The sequence below is a fragment of the Diceros bicornis genome, chromosome 38 (genome assembly GCF_020826845.1).
Source record: "Diceros bicornis minor isolate mBicDic1 chromosome 38, mDicBic1.mat.cur, whole genome shotgun sequence".
NCBI classification, from domain to species: Eukaryota; Metazoa; Chordata; class Mammalia; order Perissodactyla; family Rhinocerotidae; genus Diceros; species Diceros bicornis.
The window spans coordinates 32,470,582-32,493,600 of record NC_080777.1 but is presented as its reverse complement, the minus strand read 5'-3'; the positions used below and the strand labels follow the sequence as shown (position 1 = coordinate 32,493,600).

The 23,019-nt window shown below is 38.9% G+C and overlaps 1 long non-coding RNA gene across 3 annotated transcripts; it reads right to left on the bottom strand.

Annotated features, from left to right (window-relative positions):
• Positions 1-322: 322 nt before the first annotated feature.
• Positions 323-21,727, bottom strand: LOC131399516 (uncharacterized). Of its 3 annotated transcripts, XR_009217147.1 has the most exons (7): positions 21,676-21,727; positions 20,542-20,719; positions 16,620-16,818; positions 8,319-8,400; positions 5,537-7,025; positions 4,349-4,592; positions 323-348 (listed from the first exon to the last, which is right to left on the bottom strand). It is a non-coding gene; the product is annotated as an uncharacterized LOC131399516 (long non-coding RNA). The 3 variants fall into 3 exon arrangements; XR_009217148.1 differs by lacking the exons at positions 323-348; positions 4,349-4,592; positions 5,537-7,025; positions 8,319-8,400 and adding an exon at positions 16,127-16,203; XR_009217146.1 differs by lacking the exons at positions 323-348; positions 4,349-4,592; positions 5,537-7,025; positions 8,319-8,400 and adding an exon at positions 16,215-16,276.
• Between the last annotated feature and the right edge of the window lie 1,292 nt (positions 21,728-23,019).

Genomic DNA, 23,019 nt, shown 5'->3' with positions numbered 1-23,019 from the left:
ACCTCTATCCTACATTATCTTTATAGCAGTCATGATAGATCTGTTCTAGGAAGGAGCCACCATGTCAAATTCTTTAGGCAGTTAGTGGGGGAGGTCAAATGTCCCTAGAGAAAACAACCAAGGTAAAGAGATAGATTTCAGGGTGGCCAAATCTTGATCTCCCACAGTCCCGCCTTTGAAACTAAAAGTTTCACAGTCCTTTTGAAACTTAAAGAAGTTTCATAGTCCAGAAGCTGAGTTGGTAGATTGTTTCATCTCACTGAACACATTTCTTAGTCCTGATAATAGATCAGTTCAATTAAGTTCATTTTGGAAGGTGGTGATGCAGGTGGGCTCTCAAGGTTACGCCTATATTGTGGAAGCAAACAATCAAGTATTTAATAGAAGTATTTCTATGTAAACAAAAGAAAAACAAGGTTAATGGTTGGAGCAAGTTGTAAAACAGTTTCTGAGTTCAGAGGACAGCCAGTGAAGAAGAATTTCAGATGTCAGCGTCAAAGCATCTTTTGCAGTTTAAAATGTCTCTGATGATGTCATCAAGTAATCTCTTAAGTTTGTATCAAGTCCATCAGCTTCAGTTTGTAAGGCTTCAGGAAAAAGGGCAGGTTCAGTTTTTAGTGATTTCAAATGAAAATGATGGAAAAAATCTAAAACGTTAGTTTGGACATCTGTAGCCAGATATTTCAGGAGACTAGAAGAAATCAGGATCCAGTCCCGTCAACAGATATAAAACAAAAACCTCAAAAGACAATTAACAAAACTAGGATCTAATATCCGCAAATGTATACTATAGTTTTTACTGAAACATAATTTTTTTTCTCTAAAATCACCCTCATTTTTATCAAAGATAGCCAAATTAAAACTAAGTAATTTGCAAAATAAGTCTAGTTTCAATAGAGTTGGACCAATTATTTACATAAGTACAGCAAGAATAGCAATTGATCACATAGGCTCTTTTAAATCTGCTTTGCTGGAACTTTTTGTAAGGAATCTCACATTGAACTTCAAAAGACTCTCGAGGCCAGGAAAGCCAAGCCAAGGATTTTGTCATCAGACTTTGCCTGCAATACCTACAGATTTGGGTGAATTCCTCTCTTCCAAGGTTCCCCCCAAATATTTCAAGGTTCCTTGTACCTGCCAGACAAGTAACATTCTTTATTTATCCTGGTAAGTGCTGCTTGGAACATAAGGTACCAGGCCAATATTTCCACGTGTCTTTATTCCATAAAGTCCAATCTTCATTCCTCAAAAGCTATATGGTTATATCGCAAATATGATGTTCCAGTCACAACCTTGGTAATATAACAAGTGTTTCCAATTGTGTCTTGTTATAAGGGGAACAGATTCTTATTGAACTTATGCAAATAACCATATTGCCATGAAAACAACAATACTCACTTACTAAGAGTTTCCAAATCCTGGAGGGATCAGGTAGAGAGAAAAAGATAAATATTTCCATTTTACTTACAAAAATATCATTTATCAAATTGTTATACATCATAGCTAGCTCAGGAGAAACAAGAAAAAGTTTTCCTTAAATCTGAAAAAACATTAAAAATTCAGCAATACTTCAAATGAAAAATCATAAAAATTATAAGCATCCTTATCAGTTTATTCAGTCCCGTGTAATCCATTCTTGATCTCAATCTTTTTGTTAGCAGTTTCATGAAGTTATCAGTCTCTCCATCAGATGTCTGTAATTTCTTACCAAGTTTAGCTTTATGATCAGAAAGTTTACCAGAAGCCTGTACTTCAGTGTAAATGTCAGAGTCCTTTCCAAGAATTTTTCTGAAGTTGAAACATATTTTGCAAAAACATTAGAGCAAAGAAATGAGTCTGTAAACAACAAGACCTCAAAATGGCAAGTGACAAAGAAATTTGGTTAATTTTGTGACATACAACACTTTAAAATAATAATAACCAGAATTATGACTGATAATCAGGACAGATCAGAATTTCAGCAATGTTATACAATTTTAAAACACCTATATCAATAACATTTGCCCACATAATACCACCTAAGAAGGTTTTATCTTCACTTGTCTGACAATGTTTTCTATGTAATTTAACATACTGAATAAGCCTAATAAGTTTAGTATCTTCCTCCTTATAGGAAGAAAGCAAATTTCTTTGAGAAGTTTCAGGGCCCTTTGAAAATTCTCAAAGAAAAAAAGACTTATTTTAAGATATGAATTTTGGTGGAGCTTGTCAAAAATATAATCAAAGCAAACAGAACATTAACAGTCCAAAAAGCCTTAATAGCGAGACCTCAGTCTTTTGAACGTAGGAAATTATTTTAACAGGTTTTTTGTTTTTTTTTTTTTTAGGTAGAGTTACTCAAAGGTAAAGAAAAATCTTTTATAACCTCTTTATCAAGTTTAAGCAAATTACCTTTTTACGAGAAATTTCAATTTTGCACCAGCTTACTTCTGCTATTAAAACTCATTTACTTAATTAAATTCATTTCAATCTTAGCCAACTTGACCATACAAAAACTCCTTTTCCAGAATTCCTCTTCCACAAACCTTCTATAACTTTCTTTTTACATCTAGAATTTGTCCCATGTCTTTCTTTTCCCTTCTAGTACTTGAGGACAAATTTATCTTTCTTAACCAAACAAAATATTTTCATTCTTTGCACCTTCTTTATACATCTTACTTTCCTTGTACACAGACATATTTTTCTTAATATTTAGTAGCTTCAATCACATATATTAATTAGAAATTTTAACCTTTAGAAACCTTAATTTGTAAGTAAAAACTAAACAATTATAAACTTTTTTTTACATTAGTATCTTGTGGCTTGGAAAATTTATCAACACTTCATAACTTCTAGAAACATGTTACTTTATAGTACAATCTTTTAATAAAACACATGTTTACCAATAGACCCAAAACACCTTTTAGTTTTCCTGTAATGAAAAGCCAAAAGTAGACAAACGTACATTTAGCAATCAATGTCTAATATCTTATCTTATTTGGAAATGATGATACTCAGAGAATTTTTTATCATAAATTTTAGCAAAACTCTAAAAGTCACCAAAAAGAGTTTGGAAGCTCTAACCACCATAACACATAATTATTGTTATAGTTCATCCAACATTTATCTTTTTCACAACTATTTACTTGTTCCCAATAATTATTTAGATTGCCTATAAGACTTCATAAGACTTCAGATAAAATTAGCCATCATTTAAATTACTATTTTTGTTAACCAGTTCTGTAATAGAAATAACATCAGTTTTTTCCTACAAAATTTCATGTAAATTTTATCACCTCTTATACCTTTAAACATAGTTATCATTAAGATTTTTATCAATAGGTCTTGGTCTTATAATTTTGGACAATGGAAGCATTCCCAGTCAGACATTTTAAAACATACTCAGGCAAAGTTGATGTAACCTCTATGTAAAATTAGCTCAAACATTCCAACCTTTATAATCTTATCAACACTTACACTTTTACATGTTCTCAATTCAATTGTAACCTGAGTCAAGGTCTTAAGGCTAGTCAAATTTTTCCCTTCCTTTTTTTTTTGGCCTTTTCTTAGGTACCAAATAACTAATTATGTGAGAGCTCTCAAAACATTTTTTTTTCCCCCAATTTAGAAGTTTTTCCAATTCAAAGGATCCATCGTCTGGCCATTGACGAGTAGGATCTTCATTTGTATATTTATTCCAATAGTGACTCGAACCAATAAGACTTTTTAAGGAAAGACCCGGAGGTAACTTTCCACGCTTAGAATAAATCTACCATGGACGCAAAGAGGAGTCCCTGGTGAGGGCGCAGATGATGTAGCCCCCGTGATCCACAGAATTCACTCCCAAAAATATTCAGAGAAAGTAAAGACCTTCGTTGCACAGGCGGTAAGGATGATGTCTCCGATCTCCCACAATAGTGTGGGACGCCTCCAGTCACAGACCCGCTAATCTGTGACACCGGGCAGGCGATACTGGAATGGGATTTTTCCAGCACTAACAAGCAACGAAGGTAAAGACGACAAAAGCCCTTATGGACTGGGCCCTTTATAACAAATTCCCCTGAGAGCTTGGCTCAGCCAGACAAAGAGACAGTTCGGAACCCCAGTCTACTCGACTGGCCACCGAGGTGCACCCCGGTAAATGCACCTTCCGTATGGTGGAGACCAAGGAGAAGATTCTCACTGGTCACAAAGCCAAGTTTTCTCAGGACACAGAACAAGACAGAGATTACTCTGGGAGGAAAAGGGATCAAGATCAAAACCAAGAGTACTCTACCAAATTTAAACCAAGAGTCACTAAAAGCCCAAGAAACTAGTTTCCCAAATATTTTCTCCTGCCAATGTAAATTTAGAGAGAAAAAATTCTCACCATTTCCTTCCGCCAGACTCCGCAGATAGAGATTCCGAGAGGCTGACATGGTAAGAAGTCTTACCTTTTGCCGGCTTTTGTCAGGCGTTCCCGTATCTCACCATCTGCAGTAGTCCAGGGAGAAGGCAGGTCTTCCAGCCAGAGAAGGCAACTTGCCAGCCAGTGTGGCTCCTGGCGACTACGCCAAAACTGTCGGGGGAAGAGGGAGAATCTCCCTCTGCCCTTTCCCTTAAGGTTCTTCTGGCTGGCCAAATAATCAACAAGACAGGTTAGCAGGAGAAAATAATACCAAGTTTAATAACATGTATACATGGGAGAAAGCAGGGACACTGCGTTTCTCAACACAATAGCAGAAATTCTCGTCTTAAATACCATTTTCAGCCAATGACAAAGGAGGATTTTGGGGGTGGGGGGAGTCAGTTACAGGAGATTACCACTAAAGCACAGTAAACAAGAGTAAGGTTTATTATGTAGCTCAAGGCCTCACCTTCCACATTGATAAGTCACTAGAAATGAGCTCATCCCCCTCTCTTCCCAATACAGAGATGGAGATACCTTTACAAATGGAGACTTCCCTTGTAAATGATTGTCTGGCAACTCCTTGCAGGGCCATCCAAAGAATGTGGCCAGAGAGACAGAACTCCTGATAAGATGGGCTTGTTGGTGCCTTTTCTATTGTAACCTCTATCCTACATTATCTTTATAGCAGTCATGATAGATCTGTTCTAGGAAGGAGCCACCATGTCAAATTCTTTAGGCAGTTAGTGGGGGAGGTCAAATGTCCCTAGAGAAAACAACCAAGGTAAAGAGACAGATTTCAGGGTGGCCAAATCTTGATCTCCCACAGAGATTAAATCTGGGCTTTGTCTATGGGTGGACCCTGAAAGGAGGATTTTGCTTAAATGACCAGAGAATACACAACCATTTTTCTTGATAATAAGTAATACTTACCATGTAAATTTCTTCATAAATCTCTGAATAAAATAAAAATATATAACCCATATAGATATAGACTCTTACTGACAAACCCCACAGCCTTCTCTAGAGAGCCCAACAGAAAATGTCTCAGCTGACTGTGAATTGGTCTTCTCTAAAAGCCAGCCAGCCCTTCACTGATAGCCCTGGATAAGGAAGGACAGATAAAATTCTTTGAAGATGTTTAGCTGAATTCAGAAGCAAAAATCCTACCTCCAGTTGGCTCCTCTGTGAGAATGGATGGCCGGCCTTATTTCACAGGCTGGGCAGCTGAGGTTTCAGATGAGCTTATTTGCCCTGTTCCCCAGGGATGCAAAAGGAGGAATGTGACATTCATTCAGGGCTGAGATTTTGCACGTAAAGATAGTGTTGTCGGGATAGAGGGAGAATCTCCCTCTGCCCTTTTCCTTAAGGTTCTTATGGCTGGCCAAATAATTAACAAGACAGGTTAGAAGGAGAAAATAATACCAAGTTTAATAACATGTATGCATGGGAGAAAGCAAAGACACTACGTTTCTCAACACAATAGCAGAATTCTCATCTTAAATATCATGTTCAGCCAATGACAAAGGAAGATGTTGGGGGTGGGGGGAGTCAGTTACAGGAGATTACCACTAAAGCACAGTAAACAAGAGTGAGGTTATTATGCAGATTTAAGGCCTCACCTTTTACATTGATAAGTTTCTAGAAATGAGGTCATTCCCCCTCTTCCCAATTCAGAGAGGCAGATACCTTTACAAATGGAGATTTCCCTTATAAATGTAAATGTCTGTCTGGCAACTCCTTGCAGGGCCATCCAAAGAATATGGTCAGAGACAGAACTTCTGATAAGATGGGCTTGTTGGTGTCTTTTCTATTGTAACATCTATTGTACATTATATTTACAGCCATCATGATAATAACTCCTTCCTGAAACAGATGTTTTGTTTTAAATACTTTAGGCAGTTAGTGGGGGAGGTCAAATGCCCTCAGAGAAAACAACCAAGGTAAAGAGATAGATTTCAGGGTGGCCAAATCTTGATCTTCCACAGGGTCATAGAAGGGAATAAAGATTTCAGCAAATTGGTTTTTTGTTCTCTACAGTGGAAGTAATTTAAGAAGATAGTCTCTCACTCCAACTTCTCTTCCCTGTTCTCTATCTGTAATATCGCTGTAAAAATTCTCTCTGCAAAAATTTCAGTCTTTTTTCTTTGCAGTCTATTATCATCTTTACGAATTCTTTGACTTCACCACCTTCTTGGCACCACAGCGCTAGCCATTGAGATATTATTATAGATTCAGTTTTGCAATTTCATCCTCTTATCTCTATTTCCTCTGTCATTTCTTAGTTTTAGTTCTTATTGTATCTTATGCTTGAAAACATTTCAAGCTTACAGAGTATATCAGTTCGTTATCTTCTCAACTTTTTATTATCTAAGTGCCCTCAAATATCACTTTTTTTAAAAAAGAAGTGAAATAGATAATAGAACAATATATTGTAATAAATTGACCACTTATAAAATTAAGTTCAACCTGCAATCCCTCCCCACTTAACAGCGACCATCTTTTATAACTCACCATGCTTTAGTTTGGGCAGGGTCAGTTTATCAATGATTTCTGGATGTTTTAAACCACATGAGACAAATACAGTGTAAGGTAAAATTGTTACTCTTGCAGAAGTTGTAGAATATCCTGATGGTTATGGAAGTTGGTGGCGGAGAACCTGAATCATATGAAAAGTAGTTGATTAATTAGCACCTGATAGAATTTGTTAATTTGGTAAGGACAATAATAAGACATAAATGTTGAAACGATAACTTTGCATATCAGAGTATTGTCAAAGGCCACTGGGGAAATTCATAATATTCTCAAATACCACAAAAAATGACCACTTTTTCATAAAAGATGTCATACATGATGGCACCATATACTTCTGTCAGAAAATTTGCAATGAAAGAAATTAAGACTTGAGTCATTTTAATTTTAACTATTTGTTTCTGCTTACTATTAGGTTAAAAAACCCTTTTAGAAATAAAGTGATAAGGGATGTACTTGCTTAATTTTTATTTTTTTTAAGAAAAAGTCTTTTTCACATTTTAAAAAAATATTTATTTGTATTTATTTTATGCTGAATTTATTTGTGTGCCCAAAGCCTTTTTTTAATTAACTACCACCAATTCTTTTCAAACTCTTTCAAAAAGTTGAAGAGGAGAGAATACTTCTAAAGTCATCCTATGGAGTTAGCACTACCCTGATATGAAAGCCAAAGACACTAAGAGAAAAGAAAACTACAAGTCAGTATCTTTGAGGAATATTGATACAAAAATCCTCAATAAAATAATAACTAACCAGATTCAGCAGCATATTAAAAGGATTATACATCATTTTTAAGTGGGATTTATTTCTGGAATACAAGGATGTTTCAATATATGAAAATGAATAAATGTAATAAAGCACATTAACAGAATGAGGGAAAAAAACACAGGATCATCTCAATGGATGCAGAAAAAGCCTTACAAAACTAAACATGTTTTCATGTTAAAAACACTAGAAAACTCTCAGAGTAAAAGGAAGCTACTTCAACATAATAAAAGCCAGATATAGAAATACACAGAGAACATCGTATTCAAGGGAGAAAGACTGAAAGCTTTTCTTCTAAGATCAGGAAAAAGGCAAGAACGCCCACTGTCACCATTTCTATTCAACATGGTATTCGATGTTCTAGCCAAAGCAATTAGGCAAGAAAAAGAAAGCAATAGCATCCAAATTGGAAAGGAAGAAGTAATATTATATTTGTTTACAAATAATATCTTATATGTTGAAACCCCTAAAAATTCCACAAAAAAATTTTTAGAACTGATAAATTCTGCAGAGTAGTGGAACACAAAATCAACATGAAAAAATTAGTTGTTCTTCTATACATTAATAATAAGTAATCTGAAAAAGAAATTTAAAAACTTTACATTTTTATTTACAATATCATCAAAAAGAGAAAAATACTTAAGAATCAACTTACTCAAGGAGGTAAAAATTCTAATGATGTTTTTTGCACAAATAGAAAAATCTATCCTAAAATTCATATGGACTCTCAAGGGACCCTAAATAGCAAAAAGAATGTAGAAAAAGAAGAACAATTTAGAGAAGTCACACTTCCTGATTTCAAAACTTACTACAAAGTAATCAAAACAGTGTGGTACTGGCATAAATACACACAATATACTAATGAAATAGTATAGAGAGCCCAGAAATAAACCTTTGCATATATGGTCAAATGATTTTTGACAAGGGTGCAAAGACCATTCATTGGAGAAAGGATAAGTTTTTCAACAAATGGTGATGGGAAAACTAGATGACCACATGCAAAAGAATGAGATTGGACCCTTACCTTACACCGTATACAAAAATTAACTCAAAATGGATCAAAGATCTAATATTAGAGCTGAAGCTATAAAATCCTTAGAAGAAAACACAGAGTAAAAGCTGCATGTCATTGGGTCCAAATGCCATTGCCAACAATGATTTCTTTCATCTGACACCAAAGACATAAGCAACAAAAAAAACACAACAAATTGGACTTCATCAAAATGCAAAAGTTTTCTGTATCACAAGATACTATTAACAAAGTAAAAAGGCAACCCACAGAATGGTTGAAAATATTTGCAAATCACATATCTGATAAGGGATTAATATCTAGAATATATAAAGAACTCCCACAACTCAACAATAAAAAAACAATCCAATTTAAAAATGCACAAAGGACTTGAATAGACATTTCTCCAAAGACATAAAATGGCCAGTAAACACGTGAAAAGATGCTCAACATCACTAAGTATCAGGAAAATGCAAAATAAAACCACATTGAGATACCTCTTCACACACATTAGAATAGTTTTATTATCACAAAATCAGAAAATAACAAGTGTTGGCAAGGATTTTGAAATATTGGAACCCTTGTGCTTGGATGGTGAGAATATAAAACTGTGGAAAACAGTATGGCAGTTCCTTCAAAAATGAAAAATAGAATTACCATATGATCTAGAAATTCTACCTATGGGTTCTGAAATAACAGAAAATATATTTATGGATCTCTGTCTCCAGTTCCTGGCACAGAGCTCCTAAAATCCTTGTAATTTCCTAAATGATAAGAACACTAGGAGCATCTCTTGTTCTAATATTTGTCTTTGACCCCATCCTGACACAGAGCTCCTAAAACCCTTGTAATTTCCTAAGTGATAAGAACACTAAGAGAATCATTTCTTCTATTGAGGCAACTCTGGGTGGGCTCCTGGATGGCTCCTGGATGGGGGCTGGTCACCGGAAAGACCAAGCCCCGATTAGAAGCTTGGAATTTTTAGTCCTATCCCTTATCCTCCAGAGAGGGGAGAGAGGCTAGAAACTGAGTTAATAATTGATCATGCCTACGTGAGGGAGCCTCCATAAAAATCCCAATAGAATGAGTTTCAGAGAGCTTCCAGATTGGCAATGACAAGGAGTGCTTGGAGAGTGGTGCACCTGGAGATGGCATGAAAGCTCTGTGCCCCTTCTCCATACCTTTTCCTATGCACCACTTCCATCAGGCTGTTCTTGAGTTATATCCTTTTATAATAAACTGGTGATCTAGTAAATGTTTCTCTGAGTTTTGTGAGCCACTCTAGCAAATTAATCAAACCCAAGGAGGATGTTGTGGGAATCTCTGGTTTACAGTCACTCAGTCAGAAGTACAGGTAACAGCCTGGGCTTGTAACTGGCATCTGAAGTTGAGGTGAGGTTGGGTGAGTGTGCAGTCTTATAGGACTGAGCCCTTAAACTGTGGAATCTGATGTATCTCTGGGTTGACAGCATCAAATTGAGTTGAATTATCTTACAACCATCTGGCATTCCCAGAATTGCTTGTTGGAGGTGTGGGGAACCCTCCCACATGTGAAAAAATGAATCTCAGAACACCATATATGGGTATAAACCCAAAAGAACTGAACGCATACATAAAGACATATACGTACACCCGTGGTCTTAACAGCATTATTCAAAATAAGCAGAAGCTGGAAGCAGGCCAGGTGTCCATAAATGGATGAGTTGACAAAATTGTTGTGTAAAACACAGTGGAATACCATTCACCCTTAAAAAGGATGGAATTCTGACACATGTTATGACATGGATGAACCTTGAGGACTTTATGCTAAGTGAAGTAAAGCCAGACACAAAAGGAAAAATACTGCATGGTTCCACTCATATAAGGTACTTAGAGTAGTCAAATTCATAGGAATAGAAAGGAGAATGGTGGTTCCCAGGGTCAAGAGGGAGGGACAACAGGGAGTTGTTGCTTAATGGGCACAGAGTTTCAGTGCAAGGTGGAAATAGATCTGTGGATGGTTAGAGGTTATCACTACACAGTTATGTGAATGTACTGAATGTCACTGAACTGTACACTTAAAAATGGATAAAGTGGTCAATTTCATGTTATGCATATTTTATGACCATCTAACAACATTAATTATTTTCAACAAATGAACTAACACTAGCTACATGCAATAGCATGGATGAATATCACAACCATAATGCTGAATAAAAGAAATTATATTCAAAAGGCTATATATTTTATAATTCCATTTATATAAAATGCAAAAAAGAAACAAAACCGAGGTCTAGCTTCCAGTACTAGTGGAGTAGCTTGTTGAACTAACACTCTCACAGATAACAATGATAAAATCTGCATGAAATATTATATATATTTATATAGAATCATGTATCTATATGTAATACACATATAATAAATGTGTATATGTATGTATGCATAAATCTCTTCCAAAGGCAAGCAGAACTGAAGGGGAGTCTTCCCTTGAATCATGGGAATTTTACCAGGAGATATTTGCAAGCTTGAGTTTTTTGCCTCAAAGCATTCCAAAATCTGTACATGGCCCAGACGGGAAAAACTATAGTATTACTTGTAATGTTAGAGGATGTATTTTGGGGCTGACAGAGTAGCCGGAAAGTTAGGGGAGAAATTCTGGAAGGGAGGGAACCACAAAGAGGAAAATCTTAAAATATGTATGAAAGTCTGCCCCCCCCACACACAGCAAATTGGCAGATCTTTGAACAACACACCTGCAGGGTAGGCCCCAGAGGGCGTAGTGTAAAAACAGCAGTTGGAAGATGAAAGAACTGAATGAGGATTTCAGCTATGCCCATCGTAAAGGAGATAGGATTGGAGTTTCAGTCCAGCCAAGTTAACTCTCTGCTAGAAAAATAACAACACTCTTCACAGGGATACAATAGAATCCAGAGTCTCTATAACTATCATCCATGGTTTCTAGTACATAATTTTAAAAATCATGAGATTTGAAGAAATAGGAAAATATAATCCATATACGACCAAAGTGGGCAGTAGAAACTATTCCCAAGGTGTTGCAATTAGCAGACAAGGATGAGAAAACAGCTTTTATAAAGATGATCATGGTGGTAAAGAAAAATATTCTCATAATGAATGAACAGATGTAGAAATTCAGCAGAGAAATGGAAATTACAAAAAAGAACCAAATAGGAAGATGAAATACAGAAAATATTTTTGAGTTTACTGGTAGATTAGAAACAGTAGAAGAAACATGAATATAGAGCAATAGAAATTATCCAGTCTGAAGAAAAGAACATAAAAGTTTTGAGAAAAATGAAGACAGCCTTAAGACCTGTGAGATGAGTGAGTCCCCATCAGAGAGGGGAGAGACAAAAAATTAAATGAAGCAGAAAGGCAAATCAATGAGTAATAGCATAAAACTTCCAAAATTTGGTGAAAAATCTAAAATTTTAGATCCAAGAAAGTCAGGAAACACACAAAATAAAATACAAAATAAAACCATACCTGGGCACATGATAGTCAAGCTGCTAAAATCCAAAGATAAATAGAAAATTTTGAAAGCAGTCAGGGAAATACATATGTACAGGGGAAGACATTACATACAGGGAGAAATAATGTGAATGATGGATGATATATTATCAAAAACAAAAGAGACAAATCAACAACAAAATGACATCTCTCAAGTGCAGAAAGAAAACCCAAAAGTCAACACAGGATTTTATATTTAGCAGAACTCACTTTCAAAAAGGAAGCAGAAGCCACAATAAGATACCACACACCTATTAGGTGGCTAAAATAAAAAATAAATTTGCAACTACAGAGTGCTGGTGAGGACTAGGAGCAACTAGAACTGGGAATGCTACATGATAGTTGCATTCGGAAAACACTTAACAGGTTCTTATAAAGTTAAACATACACTTATTATATGACTCAGACATCCCACTCCTAGAGATTTACTGAAGCAAATTGAAAACTAATGTTTAAACAAAACTCTTTGCATGAATCTTCATAGCCATTTTATTCATAATTGTGAAAAGCCGGCCACAAACTAAATGTCCTTCATCAGGTGAATGGAGAAAGAAACTGTGGTGCATCAGTACATTAGAATACTACTTGGCAATAAAAAGGATAAACTCTTGATTCACACAACAACAAGGATTAATCTTGGATGCATATCTCTAAGTGAAGGAAGCCAGATTCAAAAGGCTATATAGTATATGATTCCATTTACATGACTTTCTATAAAAGACAGCATTAAGGGATGGAAAATGATCAGTGGTTGCCAAGGAATGGAGTGGGGGAAGGGGTTGACTACAAAGAGACAGTATGAGAGAATTTTGGGAGTGAAAGAAACAGCGCTGTGTGGTACCGTGGACGTGGATACATGACCGTAAAGTTGTCAAAACCCATACAACTGTACACCGCATAGAGTGAATTTTACTCTGCAAATTTTAAAAATCAATCAGGATGCTGGGGAACTCAGATGGAATGCAGTGACAAATGTACCTCACTGTGTTACAAGCATGTGACATAACCACACAGAAGGGGTGGGGATGAAAGGTCCTGACCAAAGTAACTTTGGAAGACAGTGTTTTGATGGGATACTGTAAAACTAAAGTATTGTACAAAAACACTGTACTCTAGGTGGTAAATTTGTTTTTCATAAGGGTATGGATTAGCGATTCTGAAACTAGTTGACACATTAGTAAATATATTGTAGATAACTGGAGTTAAGTTTCTCACTGTTGGTGAAAGAAGTTACAAATAAACAAAAGGAGAATGCTGGAATAAACTCTGTGGTGCTGGATTGGAGTTGGAAGTATCAGTATGAATACATGTCTCTTTTAATATATCTATCCAGATAGATAGATAGATTGATAGATTGATATATCGATAGGTAGATGTGTATACCTGAGTTTACATTCATACATACATTTCCAAGCTCTGCTGAGAGGGTCTAGAAGCAGTGACACCCTCGTATCAATGGTCACACCTAGCTCCCACATTTTGGTTTCTAAATATCATTCTTCAATAAAAAGAACCAGGTTTTCTTGGAGAAATGGCTAATTCAAATCTGGGGATGGGAAATACAATATGAGCCTGGAGCTTCTTGTAGTGCCAGAAAGTAGGAAAGTGCTTTCAAAAAAAACCACAGAAAATGATGAGATGTGTCAAAAGGACTCAATCTGGGCTGGCCCTGTGGCTTAGCGGTTAAGTGAGCGTGCTCCGCTGCTGGCAGCCTGGGTTTGGTCCCGGGCGCGCACCACTTCTCTGGCCATGCTGAGGCCATGTCCCATATACAGCAACTAGAAAGATGTGCAGCTATGACATACAACTATCTACTGGGGATTTGTGGGGAAAAAATAAATAAATAAAATCTTTAAAAAAAAAACCAAAAGGAATCAATCTTAAAGACTTCTCAACGGCTCAAGCTGGAAAACTGGGAGCAACAAAATAAATAATGGTAGCATTGGATTATTACCCAGAGAATAAAATAAATATCCATGAGTCTATACTGATATAAAGAAGATTAAATAAGAAAGGAAGAAAGAAAAAAAGGGGGGGAGAAGAAAGAGAGAAAGACAGGAAGAAGGCAGGGAGAGGGAGAGGGGAATCTTCCTCACAGAATTCCAAATAATAAACGCGGCTGGATAGCATGAAATAGAAAATCGCCACTAGAACACCACAGTAATAATTACTGTGGGCAAGACTGACTGATGAATGCAAAAACTGTGAGTGAAACTTAGAGAAGAAACAGTACATTTGCAGATCCTCGAAGCATTTCCCTCCCAATACTTAACATTTTTCTCTTAATTTCTTTAAAAGACCTATGACTATTTAAAGAAAAATCATAACACTGTATTGTGGGATTTATAACATGGGTAGATGTAAAATTTATGACAACATAGCACAAAGGACAGACAGAGGTAAATGGAACTGTTCTGTAGCAAGGCTCCCATATTTTACATTGGTTAAACTGGTGCACTATTGAGTCTAGGTAGGCTGTGATATGTTAAAGATGCATATTGTTATCTGGATCAACCACTAAAAACTGCAAAGGTGTGTCACTTAAATGCTAATAAAGGAATTAAACAGCATACAAAAAGGGTTTGTACAAGAATGTTCACAGGAGATGATCTGCACGTCCCCAGGAGGAAGACGAGCCCACTTCGGGGCATCCACAGAGCAGAACGCCCTCAGCCATGCTGAGGAGCAAACGCTGACACACACGTGCTGGGTGAATCTCATCTACCTCATGCCGAGGGATGCAAGCTAGACAGAAAACAATACATGTGGGCTGATTTCTGCCAAGATGAACCTATGGTGAAAAAAACAGAACAGTGGTTGCCTCAGGGGAAGGAAAAAATTGCCTGGGAAGGAACAGGAAGGAGTTTTCTGGGGGTGAAGGAAATACATTATTCTTAAAGGGGTGAAGGTTATATGGGCATGTTTATTTGCTAAAACTGTACGATTGAGATTTGTGCCTTTCAGTGTGTGTACATCTTACCTCCCCACACACACAAAAAGGACTAAAAGAATAATAAACTGAGGTGAGAATGGGATGGAGTCTGGATAAAACAAAAATGGCAGATGATTAATAGTTGTTGAAGTTGGGTGATGGGCCTACTATGCTATTTTGTTTATTTTGTATATTGTTTAAATTTTCCTGTAATAAAACACTTGTATAAGAAGACAAACTCGATATACAGTGTTTGCTGGTAAGATATTGGTTACCTTTGGGGAGGAAGTAGGGAGAAAGGGATTGTCAGGGCCTGAATGAAGCTGGTGCTAGTTCTTGGTCACACAAGTGTGTTGACTTTGTAATAATTTTTTGAGGTTTACACGGATGACCTCTGCATATATTTCTGTATGCATGTTATACATCAATAAACACTTTAAATCCTGCATATTTGCACAAAGATAAACTCAATATCTGAGAACAACAGCTGAGTTTTGTTTTAAAGTGGAACACATTCACTCATGACACCATTAGATGGATTTTAATACTCCCAAGTATCTATTAATGCCCTCACCCTTCCTTGGCGCCCTAGGTCTTTCCATTATTGCCTCAATTTGGCAAGTGGCATGGCTTTGAGTTTTTATGATGCAATCTTTTTCCATCAACGTCCACCCCCATAATGATGCTCACCAAGGCCTTGACATCTAGCACAGTGCAGTGTTCACAGCAATCACTCAAGACCTGTGGGACTGGGTTGAATGAGGAAGAAAACAAGGAGCAATGATGTTCATAACTTATGTCTAAGTGTCATATCGTGACTTAGGAAATTGGTAGGATTTTTCGATAGATTTGCTATGCCTTCTAATTTTTTCTATTTAAAACAATGGGAAATAGGGTCTCAGAGACAGTCTGACATTTCAGGCACAGATTACTGACAACTATTAATGGTATATGACTTTCCCACCTCATCTTAGTTTTCAGTTTTTAATTCCTTACCTTGCAAATGACCTAACTTTGCTTTTTCTAAATCTTGTAGTAATACTGATGCTCCAGAAAGTCGGGCCACGGATATTCTGCTGTTGTGCATCCTCTCTGCAAAGAAGTGGAGCTGTGCATCCACCAGTCTGAGAAGCATGTGGTGCTGTAGTATTTGGAGTCAGAGTAGCTAAATGGAAAAATAACTTCAGAGAGTTATCACCATAACCCCCAACAGCAACAAATTATTTTGCTTAACTATTTTGTGATTCTGAGGTTATAATTAAAAAGGGATATTAAAACTGGTTGCCAAGGAGCCAGCCCTATAGTAGAGCAGAAATTGAATATTACCTTCCTACAAAAACTTCCCTGACATTGTGGGAAGGACCAACGGGAAGTTTCAGTGCTGTTGCCTGTGTTAATGAGGCCACGAGGTCCACACTGGGATAAGGAAGTCCAGTGAACAAGTCTGTGTGCAGCGTTGGAGAAGGGGCGTGCGTGTGGTCCCCTGAAGTGGCTTAGGAGTCACTTACCAGTGCACCTAAGTTTCCCGTCTGTATATGCAGGAATTGGGGCTGTCCAATGTGATGTTTTCTCCTTTTTATGACATGGCTCACGGCAGTCCTTCTAAGACTCCTGACCAAGGTATGGGCCCTTCAGGCAGGCGGGGTCCAAAGGGAGGATCTCTGCAGCGACCCTGACCACAGGGTCCAGAGGGAGGATCATGGCAGCCTGGAGGGATGGAGGGGATAGTAGGACAAGTGGCCTTGAAAAGGCAAATTCCAGGATCCCAGTCACCCGGTATTTCCATTTTAGATATTGAATTTACATTTCAAATACTGGCCAGGGAGCTTCAAGGAGGGCTGCAAGCAACCTCAGCAACAGCCAGGCTGCTGAGCCCCACCCCTACCTGAGTACCGGCCTCAAGGGATGCAGCCCAACCACGCTGCGCATACTCCAGGCGGTGGGCAGGGCATGGAGGGTGGGCGTGGTAGAGAGAAGAGGCAGGATAGAGGGTGGGGTGGACAAGGAGAGGAGTGGGGCCCAGGGGTGGAGGGACAAGGAGGGAGTTGGGGCCCCTAGCTGTGCATGCTGGGAGCTTTTGTTTCTCAACCGCTCCCGGCTGGGAGCTTGCAGGACTACAGGACTACAACTCCCGGGATGCTCTGGGCACGGGGCAGTGCCTAGTCCTGAGGGGAGGAGCAAGGAGGTGTGCTCTGCACTGTGGTCCTGCACCTGCTCCACGTGGACTGAGTCTCAGAGGGATGTGATGGGACGAGAAGGACCAAGGAGTTAGGAGGGTGTGGTGGCTGCATGGGCAGCCGCGGGCCTGCATCGTGCAACTGCTTTTGTCCAAAATTGAAGCCGGACTCACGTCTATTCCACACCGCCTCCCTCCGTTGCTTGATTCCTCCTCCCACCTGCATGTCTGTGGGTCTTTCCACAGCCTCCTACCTAGTCCAGGGCCAGGTGCTTCTCTAAAGTGCCTATGGGAACTAGTTTGACATCCCAGAAACTTTCCTCTGCCTGCTGCCCTCTGCCTTCTGCAGCCAAAGTGCCATCATTTCATCAGCTTTTGGGAGAAATTCGCCCTTGTGGCCCCTCTTGCAAGCACAACTTAAGAGCTTTGCAGGGTGGTAACAGTGGCTGTTGCTTGACTTTTTCGCAGATTTGGAAGTTGAGGCATCCATGAGGTTAATCATTGGTTTCCCCAGGATCCGCCAAGAGCATCGGAGAACAACCCAATTCCCAGGCAAGTATCTAATAGAACATTTTCACCAACACTTTCCAGTGCAGGGGCCTCTGAAACAGCATCCTTAAGATGAAAATAGCTTAAGCATTTTGCCATTTAGATTGATAGCCTAATCTCAGCTCAGGCCTGAGTGGCCAGTCTCTCAGGGACACGGGTGACGACTCTGATTCCTCAGGAAGAGACTGGTGGTCCAGCTTTGGGAGAGGGATGTTCAAGGTAGACAGCACTTGGGCAGCATTTGAAACCCATCAGCTTTAACATCTCTGCTTTGGATTCTGGCAAGGTTCCAGGATAAACACACCCAGGGATAGTCAGATGTACCATATTCTTTAAAAATTGTTTAGAGTAGTGAAAGGAACAGAGCATAAAATATCCTGCTTATTTGCAAAAGATGAAATGCAACCAAGACCTTGTTTTTTTCTTTTGTTTTTTGAGGAAGATCAGCCCTGAGTTAACATCCATGCTAATCTTCCTCTTTTTGCTGAGGAAGACCGGCTCTGAGCTAACATCTATTGCCAATCCTCCTCCTTTTTTTTCCCCAAAGCCCCAGTAGATAGTTGTATGTCATAGTTGTACATCCTTCTAGTTGCTGTATGTGGGACGTGGCCTCAGCATGGCCAGACAAGCGGTGCATCGGTGTGTGCCCGGATCCGAACCCGGGCCACCAATAGCAGAGCGTGCACACTTAACCGCTAAGCCACCGGGCAGGCACAAGACCTTCTTGTTAATTTTTTTCTGCTCATTCTCTTGCCTGTACTGTACGCTTGAATGCAGAAACAAAAAGCTTGAATTGCCAAATTCTTTTTTCCTGAGATTGGTAAATTAACTTAAAAGTCTTATTGAAACCTGTGGAGGAATGGTTAGCAGCTTTCATGATTTATGTCATCTCTAAAAATCTGGGCGTTGATCTACATGAAAAAAAGTCCTTGTTTATATTACACATCCCAATAGGTTACATTTCTGATTCCTGAATGTGGGATATTATCAAAACAACTGAAAAACCTGGTCATGGAATCTGGACTCTGTCACTTTGTCAAGAATTTGCCTCTTTATGAATTAATGACGCATGAATTCCTTGACATTTTTGTAAAGAACGGAAGAGAAACTCTGTAGTGTCTCTGAATGTGGCAAGACGGGGAATTCTCATTAGACTACATCCTTGGGTTCTTCTCTCGTGTTCAATAGGCCCGGGTGATAGTCTGTGTGGTCAGGTGCAGCGCCACTCCCTCAGCCCCCAGTGTTCCATCCTATTCTGGCCTGTGCCTTCTTCAGGGGGTTCTGATTACACTCGTCCACAAGGGTTGGAAAGAGACATTGTAACATGAGGATATTCATCATCTTATTTTATTTTATTTTTTTAGATTTTATTTATTTTTTTCCCCCCAAAGCCCCAGTAGATAGTTGTCTGTCATAGCTGCACATCCTTCTAGCTGCTGTATGTGGGACGCGGCCTCAGCATGGCTGGAGAAGCGGTGCGTGCCCGGGATCCGAACCCGGGCTGCCAGCAGCAGAGTGCGCGCACCCAACCGCTAAGCCACGGGGCTGGCCCTTTTTTTTTTTTAAAGATTTTATTTATTTATTTATTTTCCCCCCAAAGCCCCAGTGGATAGTTGTATGTCATAGCTGCACATCCTTCTAGTTGCTGTATGTGGGACGCGGCCTCAGCATGGCTGGAGAAGCAGTGTGTTGGTGCGCGCCCAGGATCCGAACCTGGGCCACCAGCAGAGGAGCGCGAGCACTTAACTGCTAAGCCACGGGGCCGGCCCTCATCATCTTAAAACAAGGATTAATGGAGAGGAAAATCTCAGGGTGTGTGTGCTCCGATGCACTGCTGTTGGGGTGTGGCCGCAGTGACCACTGTGCTCCCAGCAGTCCCCACAATGGCTGTCTCAGACGTTTGATCTCCTGGTGCAACCACAGCAGCTGTTGACAGAGCTGGGCTCTTGTGGTTCAGTGTCTTCCTTCAGATTTTGTGGCTCTGACCCTCCTCTGCTCGCCGCCTTCCTATTCCTATCTGCTGCGTTGATTGCTTTTAGTTGTTTCCTAGGAGCCACTGTGTGTAACTGTATTTCACAGTGTCTTTAGGGACCCACCCTCACTACACGAGTCACTATACAACAGCGACTTATCCTGGTGTAGCCCATGTTCATCCTCTCCAGTGGAGCTGTGAAGAACCCTGCTTACTCGGAGCTCCTCTCATTCTCATGCTGCTGGGGCTGTTATGAAGCTGGGTATCTCGTCTTTGGTCTCATCAACATTACTCTTTTCATCAATTATTCTGAAGTTGGAGACGACTTTGTTAATAATGTGGACACTGACTGTCACAGGCACTTTTATGTATCTTCCCCAACAGCTCTGTGAAGTAGGCCTGTGATTCCCATTTTACAGGGGGGGACACTGAGGCTCAGGGAGGTGGAGTAGCTTCCTTCATGCAGTGTCTTGGTACATTTTGAGTCTCCACCTGGAACTCCACCTCTCAGGTGTGTGCCCTTAGCTGGTGTTCGACTTTGTGCCTCTCTACCAGCCTCCCCAAAGACACAGGCCCCATCCTGAGTCCACTGTCTGCTTGATGGCAGTCACCCTGCGCAAACAGGCCCTGGGCGGGGAGTGGACTAGTGGGCCGTGGTCCTCCAGCTTACCCTGGGAAGGTACTAGGTTTCTTGCGAGAGCTGGAGCAGTGGAAGATACTGACCGTCACTCACCTGGAAGGTTTGTTGTGTAGAAATACTTCACTGACTTTTTGCAGGTGTCGTGTCTTCTTTGTCTTCATTGCTCCTCTGGGCTTTTTCCTACAGTCCGTGCTGTGCAGTAACATACAGTACAGAGACTGGTGAACATAATGCTGTTGTCCTGCACCAAATGGTCACATCATTCATTTTTCTAATTATGAAAGAAATACATATTGTAAAAAAAGTCACAGTACACAGATCTGTATAAAGTGAAACCCACCCCTTTCATCCCCTTCCCTGAAAGCTCACTCCCCTACTCAGAAGCCACTACTGTTAACAGGGTGGGGTTTATTCTTCTGGAAATTTCCTATGAATTTATAAATACACATAAAGTTTTTTAACATAAATTACATAACTACATCGTTTTGCTATTTGCTGTTTCCCAAATCATATATCAAAGACGTCTCCCCTTATCAGTGCACATCATTCTAACTTACCATGTTAGATGTTTTAGAGGTATTCCAAAGAACAGGAATACCATAATCTGTTTACTTCTTCTTTGATAGAAATGGGATTACATCCAGTTTCACTATTATACATAATGCTGCCGTAAGATCCTTGTGTGGAATTAATTACACTGCTATTCAACTGCTCAATTTGCATTGTTTCCTTTTAGTCAGACACTATGACATAAGATTTTCATGGTAATTATAGGGAAATTAATTTTATCATTGAATAAATACATTTATGGGGAAACTGGACTTCAAGGTCATCCATCTCAATATTGTGGAGAAAAATCATGAAACTTAGAAGGTGTGCTCCATCACATTCTAACAAGTCATGTTAACAATTTAAAGTTGAATGTTTGAGTAGCCTCTACTGTCTCTCTTCCAAAGAAGGATGACTTCTTCTTTTCTTGAAAACTGCTGACTCCAGGGGCTCTCAGTTTGGCTAGAGAGGATAAGATATTGGTGTTGTATCTGTTTCTCTTCAGCTGTAGGCTGCATCTTCTAAAGATCATAGAATTGAACATGGTCCAATTGATAGATATGATTTGAGTCAAAAATTCAAAGTAATGAACCTAAGAGAGGAATCTATAACTTGGGTTCTTAATAAAAAATTTCCTTTGATATCCTTAAGTTTCTGTGATTACTAGTAAAAACTCACCTATGGGTGAAGAGATGTAGTTCTTCTGGCAATGTCTGGCTTGAACATCCATACGTAAGCCTGCCACACCCGTATGTAGATTAGACTTGATCTCTTGAAGACCTCTACCCTTGGTGTTTGACCTGGGAAAAATAAGAATTTAAAAAAGCTGCTGTTATTAGCACTCAATGCTAGATACCCATTAAAGAGTGAGTTTGATTTGGTAAACCAAAGGGAGTATAAGCAGAACAAAGTCTTTAAAATCTCTAAAATTTCAAAAAATTCTAATTTTTTAAAATATAACTCTATTTTTGCCACAGTGCAAACTGTGTATATATGAATGAAATATCCCTCTGTCCATTTCTTAACTTGTTTCCATTGATTTGATGGATTTATCCTCTAATCCGGATTCCAAGTGTGAAAGAACATCTTGGTCCTTCAAAGAAAAGAAGCCATTGAAATTTGATTTTCTTTTAGCTCGACATCCTACAGGTTTGAAGAATAAATTATCATGTAATGATACAACGATTCTGAAATCTAATTGTTAATTAGAGGGGTGTAAGGGATGATTGAATGGTGTTTCATCCCCATGGTCAGGGGTATCGTACACATGGATGTGTAAACACGATTCAGGAAGCTGCTTCACCCCCGTGACATCCCTGAGAACCACAGTGCAGGAGGATCTAGGCACACAGCCATCTGCCTCGATCTCCTGGGTTACATGTAGATCCAGGGGTCTTGAGAGTGGTTTCAGGGCAGTTAACTTTTATCTATTTCCCCCCTTCCTTCTCTCCAGCTTATCTCAAACAGTCTTGACTATCATATTTTAAAGTAAGACCAATTATAGTTATTTACATGAGTTTCTTGTTCATTATTGCAGAGTAATAATCAGGCATACCATTAAATATCATTTAATTGACCTAATTAAATTTGTTGTACCTTATAATTGATTAGAACACTAAGTTTAGTTCAGAGTTTGATATTCACCAAATGTGTTAATCTGCTTACAACTGCCATGTGTCTCACTCCTCTTAGATATGTATCTTTGGCCCATCACAAGATTTTAATGAATGAAATCATCATAAATTAAGATAATGTACTGTCTTTTGGATGATAAGGAGGCATATGGGTCCATTTTGGAAATATGCCCATCTGTCTTTGCTCCCCATGGGAAGTTTCTGGTCACTAGGTCTCCAGGTGGCTTGCACAAGCCCTAGGTCTGTAATAGTTTGGTGCCTCTCCTTCTACTTGGGGTAGAAATAAAAGAGATCAGAGAGACTTTTCAATGTTTTGGTTGCATGAAGTCTTCGATGAAGAATATCCATACATATTGTTCTGGATAGCTCTCTGTTCCTAAGAGTACTG